This window comes from Pongo pygmaeus, chromosome 8 (assembly GCF_028885625.2).
Source record: "Pongo pygmaeus isolate AG05252 chromosome 8, NHGRI_mPonPyg2-v2.0_pri, whole genome shotgun sequence".
NCBI lineage: Eukaryota > Metazoa > Chordata > Mammalia > Primates > Hominidae > Pongo > Pongo pygmaeus.
The window spans coordinates 94,262,597-94,274,707 of NC_072381.2; positions in this window are offsets into that span (position 1 = coordinate 94,262,597).

Below are 12,111 nucleotides of genomic sequence, written 5' to 3' on the forward strand. Positions count from 1 at the left end.
TCCAAGTTGGAATGTAAAACTTCGGCCACTGGATTTCTAGTTGACTCTGACAAAATTCATACCAGAGAAAATATAATAAACTTCAAGAGATGAGACTCCTGTGTAATATATACTACCATCTTTAGAAAATCAAAGTACAGTAGTAAAATTCAGCACTTTTCAAATCCGACATGGCTTTTTATCTAGAACTAGTAATATAGATGCAGTTGCCTAAGGTTTAGTTGGGTAACAGAACAAATATAACTAGATGTTATTTATTCAGAAAACATCTGGTCATCACTAACCTAGATCAAAGTACTGTGTTTGGGGAGACCGAGTAAACAAAAGTAAATTAAATAGATCTGCATGCTACACAAGGAGTTTATAATCTTAAGTTTATAATAAAATGAATTCACTGATGGCAGCAATCCAGAGAAGTATGCTAAATTCATTGACATGTTGGTAATTATCACCAAAGTTGTACAAAGAGCAATAAGAGTTCAAAGAAGGAGGAGAGATCACCTAAAGTTCAGATAATCAGAGAAGAATCAAGGTAACATCTGAGCTGAACATTGAATGGATGGATAATATTTGGGGAGGAACTGTCAGAATGAAAACCCAGACATTAAGGAATAATGCAAGCAAATCATTCTGGTAACTAACTACCAGGCCTTGAATGTACCTGAATACACCCCTATTAAAGATTTCACCACTTTTTTATTAGTTTACTTTACTAATGTTTTACAGATCTAAAAAAAAATTGATCTCTACTGAATATACCTTAATGTTCATGAAATTTATTCATTCAATTATTTCTTCTATGTGTAAGAAACTGTGTTATGGCTGAGAGATAGGCAGAAGAAAGCCCATTTCTTGTCTCTAAGGAAACTGGTTTGTTTAATAGTAGATAAGTAAGCACATTGTTAATTAAATATATGTGTGTTTATATATATAATTAAATATATATGTGTTTATATATATACACACATATATACACACATATATATACACGCACATATATAGTAATAACACAATTTGAGATTTTCTGGATTTGGGAATAAAAGATCATGTCAAGCTTGTAGAAAAATAATTTTTAATGACTCCCAAAAGAATCTACTAATCTCTAAGTTAAAAAAACCTATTTTCGTCTAGAATAGAGAACAATGGGGAGGAAGAGCAAAGGGACTCAAATATCTGCAGTGAAAGGAAAAGGAAAATGAGTCAGAAAAGGTATTAAAACAATTTGAAGAGAGTTTTGGTTTGAGAAGAATAGCATTTTGGAATAGCAGAAGATTCCTGGGATCAAGGCAAAGATGACATCCAGAGAAAGAATTCATGTCAGGAAACCTGGTAAGAGCCAAATTAAATGAAATAACTACCAAGACTATCTATTCCAGTAGCTCTATGCATGTATCACCTTATAATGGATTTGAGGGATGGAAATTTCAGATTAAAAATATGAACTCTATATTACTATGATCATACATTGACAATAAAATTTTTCTCTTTCCTCCTGATGACAGAGCTAAGGTTCACTAGTCTCAAAATTTTAAGTGTTTTAATCTCTAAAGTTGTTGTATTTTTAAGCCACAGGAACCTCATCAAGGCATAATGTTTGTTGTTGTTGTTGTTGTTGTTTGAGATGGAGTTTTGCTCTTGTTGCCCAGGCTGGAGTGTAATGGCATGATCTCAGCTCACTGCAACCTCTGCCGCCCAGGTTCAAACGATTCTCCTGTCTTAGTCTCCCAAGTAGCTCGGATCACAGGCATTCACCACCATGCCCGGCTAATTTTTTTTTATTTAGTAGAGGTGGGGTTTCACCACCTTAGTCAGGCTGGTGGTGAACTCCTGATCTCAGGTGATCCACCTGGCTCAGCCTCCCAAAATGCTGGGATTACAGATGTGCACCACCGCGCCTGGCCAGCATAATGTTTTAATATATACTATATAAAGAAAATGGTGACTAAATAAAATATATAGCATTTTATACCAAATTGTCCATATTGGAGAAGAGAAAGTATTGAAGGGTAACTAATCAAAATACATATTAAAATAATAAGGTTGGACACTGGGAGAAGACAAGTTTGGCCGCCAATCTGTCAATGGCCCTTGGCATTTGCACTGTATAGGGTCCTGTCCTCTAGTCACAGTTCATTAAAATAGTGATGACATCTGACTCAAGACATGCCAAAGAGTCTTTTCAAGAATTTAAATGACTCATTGGCTCCAGGGAGTCAACTCCTGGAACTTGAACTAAGAAGCCCTGTTGGGAACTGGGGTAACCATGAGCAAGCAGAGAAAAGCACCAAGATCAGACAGAAGCAGGGAAGGGTAATGAGAGAAAAGGAGAAGCACAGAAAGAAGTCAGTACACACCATTTGGAGATAGGGAAGTAAGTATAGGAGAAGGTGGTGAAGAGAGAGGGGAAAGTTTCTGATGGCTTTCCTTCTTTTGCAGATGGTTCTTTGTGTAGTTCAAATGTGCTTCCTGCCTTGGATTCTACAAAACACTGCATTGAAATTCCCGTTTATTTCCAAGTAAGCTATTTTGAATAACTTTTTAAAAATTTAGTTAGTGTGAGTAAAAAGAAGTAGCCCCCGAGAAACAGAATGTCCTATATTTCAAAGTCATACTATTTTAAAATATTTGTTCTTATTCATCCAGGTCATAGTGTCACTATCTCTGATATCACTAAGGATTTCATATCTCTGCTATCACTAAGGATTTCATAGTTACTTGCTACTCCTTTTAAAAAGGGTGGATAGAAGAACTTCTCTAAATGTCTAGTAACTTTAGGGTTTTTATATATTAAAAGATGCCAGGTGAGAGAAGACAAAGAGAAAACAAGTGGAAATATGGTTTTCTGTGGAAGGTATAATAGAATAATGCCCCACTTCCAACCCCAAAGATGTCTACATCCTAATCCCCAGACACTGTGACGTGAATGTGTTACTTCACATAGTCAAAGGGACTTGCAAATGTAAAAGTGAAGAACCTTGAGATCGGGAGATTATCTTGGACTATTCATGTGATTCCTACTAGGGAAGAAGAATGTACCAGAGAAGTGAGATGAAAGGAGGAAAGATTCAAATACAAAAGGACTTCAAATCACAGTTTCTGTCTTTGAAGATGGAAGAAGGGAACCATAAGCTAAGAAATGTAGGGGCCTCTAGAAGCCAGGAAAGGCCCTCAATGGATAACTGCAATAAAAAAGGAGACCTCAGTCCTAAAATCCAAGGAATTGAATTCTGCCAACAGCCCAAAGGAGTAAGAAAATGAATCTTGTCCTAGAGCCTACAAAAGGAATGCAGGTGCCCTGCCAATGCCCTGATTTTAGCCCAGTGAAATTCATGTCAGATACAGAACTGTACGATAATACACTTGTGATGTTTTAAGCCACTAAGTTTGTGGAAAATTGTCACAGCAGCCATAGAAAACTACTATACCTTTTAAATCAAATTCTATGATTCTCAGTCTAGTAGGATATGACAGAAAAATGAAGTCAGACTTTTCCCTCAAGAACTGTTTTATCTTCAGTTGCTTTAACGATCACGTTTTCCTACTATGGTACTGATTAGTTTTTTGGTAAGGTTCTTGATCACAGAAGATATCAAATACACAGACTGAAGTTGAACATTTATTTTGAAGCTAGAAAATAAAAATATATATACATTCTTGGAATAATCTATTGCATACATACAGTATGAAAAAAATGAAGTAACTTCATAAAACAATATCCATTTGTAAAATTCACTAGAGAATCCCAGTGTATTTCTATGGAACTATGCATTCTTAAGTTTTTAATTAGTCACACTAATTTCCTCCTTTGGTCTTAACTATCAAAGCATACTCAAATCTTCCTCATTGGCATTACACATTGGAGTTGCTCAATAAATATATGTTGGATTTCAGTGTGGTGTTCTGCTAAGTACTTAAAATTCAATAGGAAAAAATAATCACAAGAATTTCTGTTAGGAGTTTGAGATAAGTTGGTGGATAATTATGTGCCTTCCTATTACTGCTGGAGGGTAACAGTTGTCATGTATGACCCAAGTGCTGTTGTGAAGTGGGGTTTTGTGCATTCTTCAAAGATAACTAAGCATCTTTCATGTGTTAGGACTTGTGTAGTCCTGAGTGATGAATCACTTTGATCCTTGAGTCAAATGGGCTCTTAGGTGAAAGAAATATAAACACTTATGCAATGGGACAAGGGCTATAATTCAGTTATCTAGAATTCACTTATTAAGAATCTACTAGGCACTGGGTACTGGGAAGGAGGGTAGGCCCTGGGGAAACAGATTAATCCCCTTGAGTATGGGCCAGGCTTCATGAGTCGTTTCTAATAAATGGAAGCTGCATGGATGAGGTTGCTGACTTCCAGTTCAGGTCATAAAAGACATCCTGCTTTCACCTGGTTCTCTAACCCCTCTTCCTGCCACTGTTCTTTAAGGAAGCCAAACAGCCACATGGAAAGACCACATTTAGGTGTTCTGAACACAGTCCCAACTGAGCCGATATCAGCTGTCAGACATGTAAGTCTGTGATATCTCAGATAATTCTAGCCCCCAGTCTGGGAACTGCCACAGGTGGCAATGAAAGGACCAGAGATGAGTTACCATTGGTTAGCCAGATCCATACTGCAGATTTTTGAGTAAAGTAAATGTTGCTTTAAGGCTCTAGGCTTGAGACAGCTTATTACATAGCTATAGATAGTAGAAACATGCTTTTTAAGAAAATATATTATTTATACCTACATTTATTTATGTTCTGTCTTTTTCCATTTAATTTTAAGTTGCTTGAGGACAGAGAACCCATCTGTTTTCAGTGCTTAGGACAGTTGCTTGCTTGGGTATAATGGTTAGTTAATATTTCTGAAAAAAAGGAATGAATTTATTATACGATATACATCTTAGAAAACACTATTCTGGCTACAGAAAAGATAATTATATAGATCCAACACAGGAAGACAAGCTGGGAAACTTGCAATAATCCAGGTAAGAACTGACAGTAGAAACTGTGGATACGATTGAAATCACTTGGCAGAAAATGTAGAATGAGGAGGAAAGAAAAAAAATCCAGATCAAAGCTTCAAGAAAGACAAAGCAAGGAGCAATTAATGGTTAAAGACCTTTTTAAAAAGTTTGTTGATTACGGAAAATTTCAGATATTCCCAAAAGTACAGAGAATAGTAAAATGAACTCTTATGTATCCATCACCAAAGTTCAAAATTTAGCCATTTTGTGCTGTTTGTATTTTGTCCACAATTGTATTATTTTAGGCTGTTCACAAGGATATAAGATTCAATCAATATTTCTTGGTTCCTACTATTGAGAGGGACTACTTAGTGGTTTAGGATGATAAAAATATGAATAAAACTGGGTATCACAGACTTTGGATTGCTGATAGAGAGTTGAGAAAGTGTACTATATCAGCAAATCCAAGAAGAAAACACATACACAGGCAAACAGCATATCTAAGGAGTGTTTAATAAAGGAATTATTTACAAAAGCTGTGAGTAAGATTAAAGAAAACAAACAAGGAATGGTAAAATACGCCAGCAAGGTGGTGTTTCTATCCTTAGGCCTGAAGAAGCAAAGGGAGAGAGCTCAGAGAGGGTAGCTGCAGCCTTTGCCAGGGCCAGCTAAAAGAGCCATGGCCTTTAATAGAGGGAGGGAGCCAACTAGGAGCAGCTGGCAGAGAAGGAGGGGGTACGTAAACACTCCCTCCTCACTCTCCTTTCACTCTGCTCTTGCTGGTGCTTCCTCTTGGTTGAACCCAACTGGAGTAAAAGTAAGCTTATTGATACACTCAATCCAGGAAAGTTTCCTGGAATACAGAGTGTGCCAGAGAAGAAAGCAAAGGGAATCTAGAGGGGCAAACAGAAAATATCCAACAAAAAGGCATGTAGCCCTGTACATTTCAATTCAGTGTGACCAAAGCAACTACAAAGAAAAAATGCACACAATACAGAGATAGCTAGAAGTAAATAATTCCCTTTATCTTGCAAAAATAGTGCTTGAGTTGACTTTGGGTTTTCTTTCAACTTTTTGTTAAAACATATTCATAAAGGTTAAAAAATCATAATACATCTCAATAAATTTTCAGAGAGTGAACACACATATATAATTAGCACCCAGATCAAAAAAGAAAACACTACCAGCATCCCAGAATGCCCCGTATTGCCTCCTCCAGCCATTATTCTCTTCAAGGGAAACCACTATCCTGTCTTCTAATACCACAGATAAACTTTATATGATTGTTGAACTTGATGTGAAGTGAATTAAGTAGCATGTATTCTTTTGTGTCTGGCTTGTTGTGCTCAATTATTTGTGAGTGTTACCTATGCTGTTGTGCGTAGTTGCATTCTGCTCTATTTCATTGTTATATAATATCCTATTGTGTGAATATACAGCAATTTATTCATTCTATGGTAGTGGAAATCCATAAGATTCCTAGTTTTTACATACTAGAAATAATACAGAGATGAACATTTGGGTTTTGAACAAAGACTAGGAAGTGACATTTGCAAAGTGGACACAGAAGTGGGACTTTCTTGTGAAGGACAAATCGTGAACAATGGGATGGAGGCATGAAATAGCACAGCACTTTGGGGCACCTTTAGGAAGCTGGACATCGCTGGGTTGTGGCAGGTGAGGTGAGAGTGACAGGACCTGAGTCTGGAGAAGCAAGAAGGGTCCAGATTCTTCAACAAGGTATGAGGATGGGCTTCAGTGAAGACTGAAAACAAAGGACTGTCTGTACCTGATAAGGATTTTAGAAAAATCACTGTCACAGTGATATTGAGAATGGATTGGAGTAAGAATCAGTCAGAAAACAGGAGGGCTATTTCGTGGGTTTCTTCCACATTCCAACATGGATAATTAACTGTGCTACAATGTTTAAATACTGGAATTTCCCCAGTCTTTAGAAATATCTTCCTTAGGAATGCTGCATTCTTGTGTCCTCAACTTTTGAAAGACTTTGGTTCTAGGTCAGCTTGCATTCTCTTGGGGCTTTAATGCAGAAATCAGCAAAAGCCATTTGAGTCTCAGCACAAAGTGGAATCTTCACTACAGTTTTATTTATTTATTTAAGTATTTATGAGGAAAAATCTGGTTTCTTATGTATATAAGAATACATGCTGGATGGGGAATCTAATCAGGCTAGAGCAGGAGAATCGTGTCCATCATAAAGAGTAGTCACTTCCCTTTTAAGAGGCAGCAGGATCCCAATGGCAATAGCTGAAGTTGAGCAAAAAGGCTCAGTAAGTCACATGGGGAAAGTGGTTCCTGTAATAATTCGGGGGTAGTCAGCAGGGAGACGGTGTTGTTGTTGCCTCCACTATGTTCTGTTTTGCTTTGTTGAAAAATAGCACTTATATGAAGATTCATCTATCAGTAGTAAAATATTAGGTTCATGCCTCACACCTGCATATGTGGTAGTTCGAAGAAAGTACTGGTGACATATAACCAAAGGACACAAAACATGACACTTTACTTTCATGAGTGAGCAAGAGAGAACAAGAGAGAGAATTAGATAGGCAAGGATATAGACAATATCATTACAAATAATGAAAGTGCTACTTACAAAGACAAAGCCAGTTAGTGCTATTTTGCAAGTCAATGCTAAACCAGACTAAGATTAGTGAATTTAGTGAATTTTAAGAAGTTAGGAAGGGTGATGTAATCAATTTAGACAGAAAACAGAACAAATATTTTTGATGCAGACTGTTCAGAATTGGCGCATAATTCTGGACTTCCCATGCAATCAAGCAATTTCATGGCCATGTTGGGTATGGGGTCTATCACCAGCCAGAAACTTGTAGAGCAGGCAGCCATTCAGAAGTGTTTAATAAAATCAAAATTCTTTAAAAACTACAGTATTTAACTTTGTGATCTGATGGTACCTGAAGTTTTAATAGGATCTGGGGCTCAGCAAAGGAACCCATGACCAAAGCTTGGCATCTCACCACATTCAGAAGAATGATTGAGACAACAAGTGGTTTTTGAGTTTGATTATGTATCTAGCTCTTAGCAAAGAAAGAAAAATAAGGGGAAAAATAAGACATGGGTCCTATCCCTCTCACATACACTCTGTTATCAAATATCAAACTCCATAGAAGGGGTCATAAATGTTCAGTAATAAGAGAAATCAATTAGGATGAAATGGAGAAGGCTTTTGGAACAGATATGAGGCCGGAAGAACTGGAAGAATTTGGACGTGTGAAGAGGAGGAAACCAGTTATTCTGGAATAGAGAGTGTATGTATATGTTTGTGCTATGTTCTGGGAGTTTTAGAGGAACAGTAACAGCACCAATGTGTCTAGAAGAAATGAAAAGTGGTCAGCCTTAGACAGTGCTCAGCCTCAGCAGAGGTTCAGATGATGAAGGCCCTGAACATTGAAGCAGAGGGGTGGGCCTTGTTAGGCCGGGCAACAATGAGTCATTGTAATTTACTGGCTAGGAGGAAGGTATGGTGTATTAGTTTCCAGTGGCTGTATAACAAATCATCACAAATTTAGTGGCTTAAAAGCAACACAAATTTATTATCATACAGTTCTGGATGTTAGAAATCTAAAATGAGTCTCACCGGCCTAAAGCCAATGTACAGGCAGGACTGTACTCTTTCTGCAGGCTCTATGAAGTAATCTGTTTACTTCCCTTTCCAGTTTCTGGAGGCTACCTACATCTGTTGCCTTGTTGCCCCTTCCTCCAGCTTCAAAGACAGTAATAACATCACTCCAGCTTCTGCTTCCATCCTGACTTCTCTTCTGACTGTCTTGCTTCTCCCACCTTTTGAAGATCTTTGGGATTATACTAGGCCCACCTGTATAATCTAGGATACTCTCCCTATGTTAAGATCCTTAACTTAATCACAACTGCCATGAAAGGTAACCTATTCATAGGTTCTGGGGATTAGGATGTGGACGCTTTTGGGGGACCATTATTCTGCCTACCACATATGATCTAGTGACCTAATCCTAGCTCTGAATCAGTAAATAGATGTCAGCTCTTTAAAGTTGTCACTGATGCAAAGATACTAAGGTGGAATGTATAACAGGTCTTAATCTTTATAATGACTGCTTTCGTCCCCCTGTGTTTCCGATGCACATAAAAATTCCAGAAACCACCTGCATAGAAGAGAGTACTGTGTACCTAAAAAATACACCTTTCTCTCCATTCCTCACCACAGGGAATTCAGACTGGCTTACAACTTGCGAATTCTGCAAGCACAGACAACTTGGAAAGGACAGAATCCCCAGCAGATGGAAAATTACAGTACTCTGAGACTTTAGGAAATGGTACAGTCATATCTAAAATGAGTGACCGTAGGAAGGAACCAGATCATGTTAACAAATCCACTGAGTCCTAGATTTCACTTCTTCTTTTAACATTAGTTTTATTTCCTTCATCGGTTACAAATATAAGTTGTTATTTTGGTCACATGAATGGAGGAAATGTCCATGTGTCTACTCCATTGCAAGGAGAAGTAATGACGTTTCTTTTCTTTTCTTTTCTTTTTTTTTTTTTTTGAGATGGAGTATTCCTCTGTTGCCCGAGCTGGAGTGCAATAGCGCAATCTCAGCTCACTGCAACCTCTGCCTCCCAGATTCAAGCAATTCTCCTGCCTCAGCCTCCCATGTAGCTGGGATTACAGGTACATGCCACCATGCCCGGCTAATTTTTGCATTTTTAGTAGATGTGAGGTTTCACCATGTTGGCCAGGCTGGTCTCGAACTCCTGGCCTCAGGTGATCCTCCCACTTTGGCCTCTCATAGTGCTGGGATTACAGGCATGAGCCATGTGCCCAGTGTAATGATGTTTCTAACTTATTTCATAGTCATATCTGAGAGCTAACTCAATCATTCTTTTAACAGATACATATTACAAACTAACTTAGTGCCAGACACAAAGGACAGAAAAATGAGCATCAGTCAATCAATTTCCTCGTGTTTCTAGTAATCCTCATAATAGTCATGTGAGGTAGTTGTATTACCTCTCACTTCCAGGTAAAGGAAAAAAGCCTCCAAAAAGTTAAATAACTCATCCTAGGACATACAGCTAAGAAATGAAAGGACAGGAATTTAAACACAGGTCCCCTTGTAGCTAAAACCCATCTTATTCCTACCATACCATACAGCTTTCTCCTGGCCTCAGACTCTTTTGTAAATCCTCACGTTTTTCGTTCATAGTCTGCCAAATGCTTACATTCACTAACATGGAGAGAGTTCATAACATTGCAAAAATTTACAAATATTTTTTTTCAGTCACTCATATGTAACAGGGCCCTGGAATTCTGATATCTATTGACTCAGATGTCAGTGGTGTTTATGGTATGCTCACCCCATCTTACACTGATATACACAGTTGACGATTAAAAAAATACTTAAGAGAACTTTATTGTCAGCAAATGCTGCTGGAGCTCAGAGGGGGCACATAGATCTGTGGCCTGGGGAAGGTCAGTGAAAGCTTCAGGAAGAAGGTCAGATTTTGGCCAGGCACAGTGGCTCACGCCTGTAATCCCAGCACTTTGGGAGGCCGAGACGGGCGGATCACAAGGTCAGGAGATCGAGGCCATCCTGGCTAAGATGGTGAAACCCCATCTCTACTAAAAATACAAAAAAATTAGCCGGGCGTGGTGGCGGGCACCTGTAGTCCCAGCTACTAGGGAGGATGAGGCAGGAGAATGGTTTGAACCTGGGAGGAGGAGCTTGCAGTGAGCTGAGATCTCACCACTGCACTCCTGGGCCACAGAGCGAGACTCCATCTCAGAAAAAAAAAAAAAAAAAGGTCAGATTTTAACTGAGTCTTAAGGAGTGGTTCAAATTTGGAAGGCAGATGGGTTAAGAGCAGCCAGATCACAGAAGAGTAAAAGGCAAGAAAGATGGGAAGCCCATAGCCTTTTCAAAGACAACGAGACAATTAGTTTGGAAGGAGAAAGTGATAGGCAAATATGGAATGTAACCTAAAGGGTTGTACAAAAGCTCTTCATCCTTCCAGACAATTAATCCCTTCCTTCTCTATGTTCTTATAACATTTCGAAAACGTATTTCTATTGTAGCATTTAATACTTTGCATCATAAGTATTTTTGTGTGATATCTTTTTTACTATTAAATCCATGGCATGAAGCTCAAAGTAGGGGAGCAATAAATTATTAATTGATTAATCAAATCAGTGAATGAACGAATGAATACCTCTTCCATTCGTTGTGAACTCTAAGAACAAAGCTTGTGTCTTACTCATCTTTGTATCTCTAGCTCTGAGCCAATGCCTATAGGTTCTTAATAAATGTTCATAGAAATGAACATTTATTCAGTCTAACTCCTGCTCATTCTTTAAGGATTCTCCATTCTTTCCTTCTTACCTTCCTCCATGTTCCCCCTTTGAAGTCTTTTCTAATGACTAGCCAGACAAATGTAACACAAACCCACAAAGTAGGCAACCCTCCCCTCTGCACCAGTAGTTCCCCATGCACAAGGGTGCTATTTACAATGGTGTGCTGGAGCCACCATATATCAGATCCTGAGAGCCGATTATAAAAGATCAGGAATTTTGCAAGCCAGTTGTTATACCTAACTACTCTACAAAAGCAAATTGTATAAGCTTAAAATTAATTATATTTAAAAACTCATTACTTTGTGATTATTTTACTATATTTTACTATTATCTATGTCCCTGTGATTATTTATGCTGATTATAACTATATGGTGAAAATATATAATCATGAACTACTGTGCATCTCTTCCCAACTCCATGTTCGGTGATGTCATGTAGGTAACTTGAAATTGGCCTTGGAGTATTTACAACATGTAAATTGGCAGGCACTACAGAACGGAGTGTGATTTATCATTTTGTTGATTGTCTATACCAAGGATTAGTAAACTTTTATTATAAAGATCCAGGTAATAAATATTTTAGACTTTATAGGCAATCTCTATTACAACTACTCAACTGTGTAGTTGTAGCTTGGAAGCAGCTACAACTAAAAACAGAGACAACATAAAAACAAATGGGTATGCTTGTGTTCTAATAAAACTTTTTTATACAATCAAGGTGGATTGGGATGATGGGGTAGTTTAGGTTGTAATTTGACAATACTTCGTCTATACCTAAGAAAGCAATGGAGATACG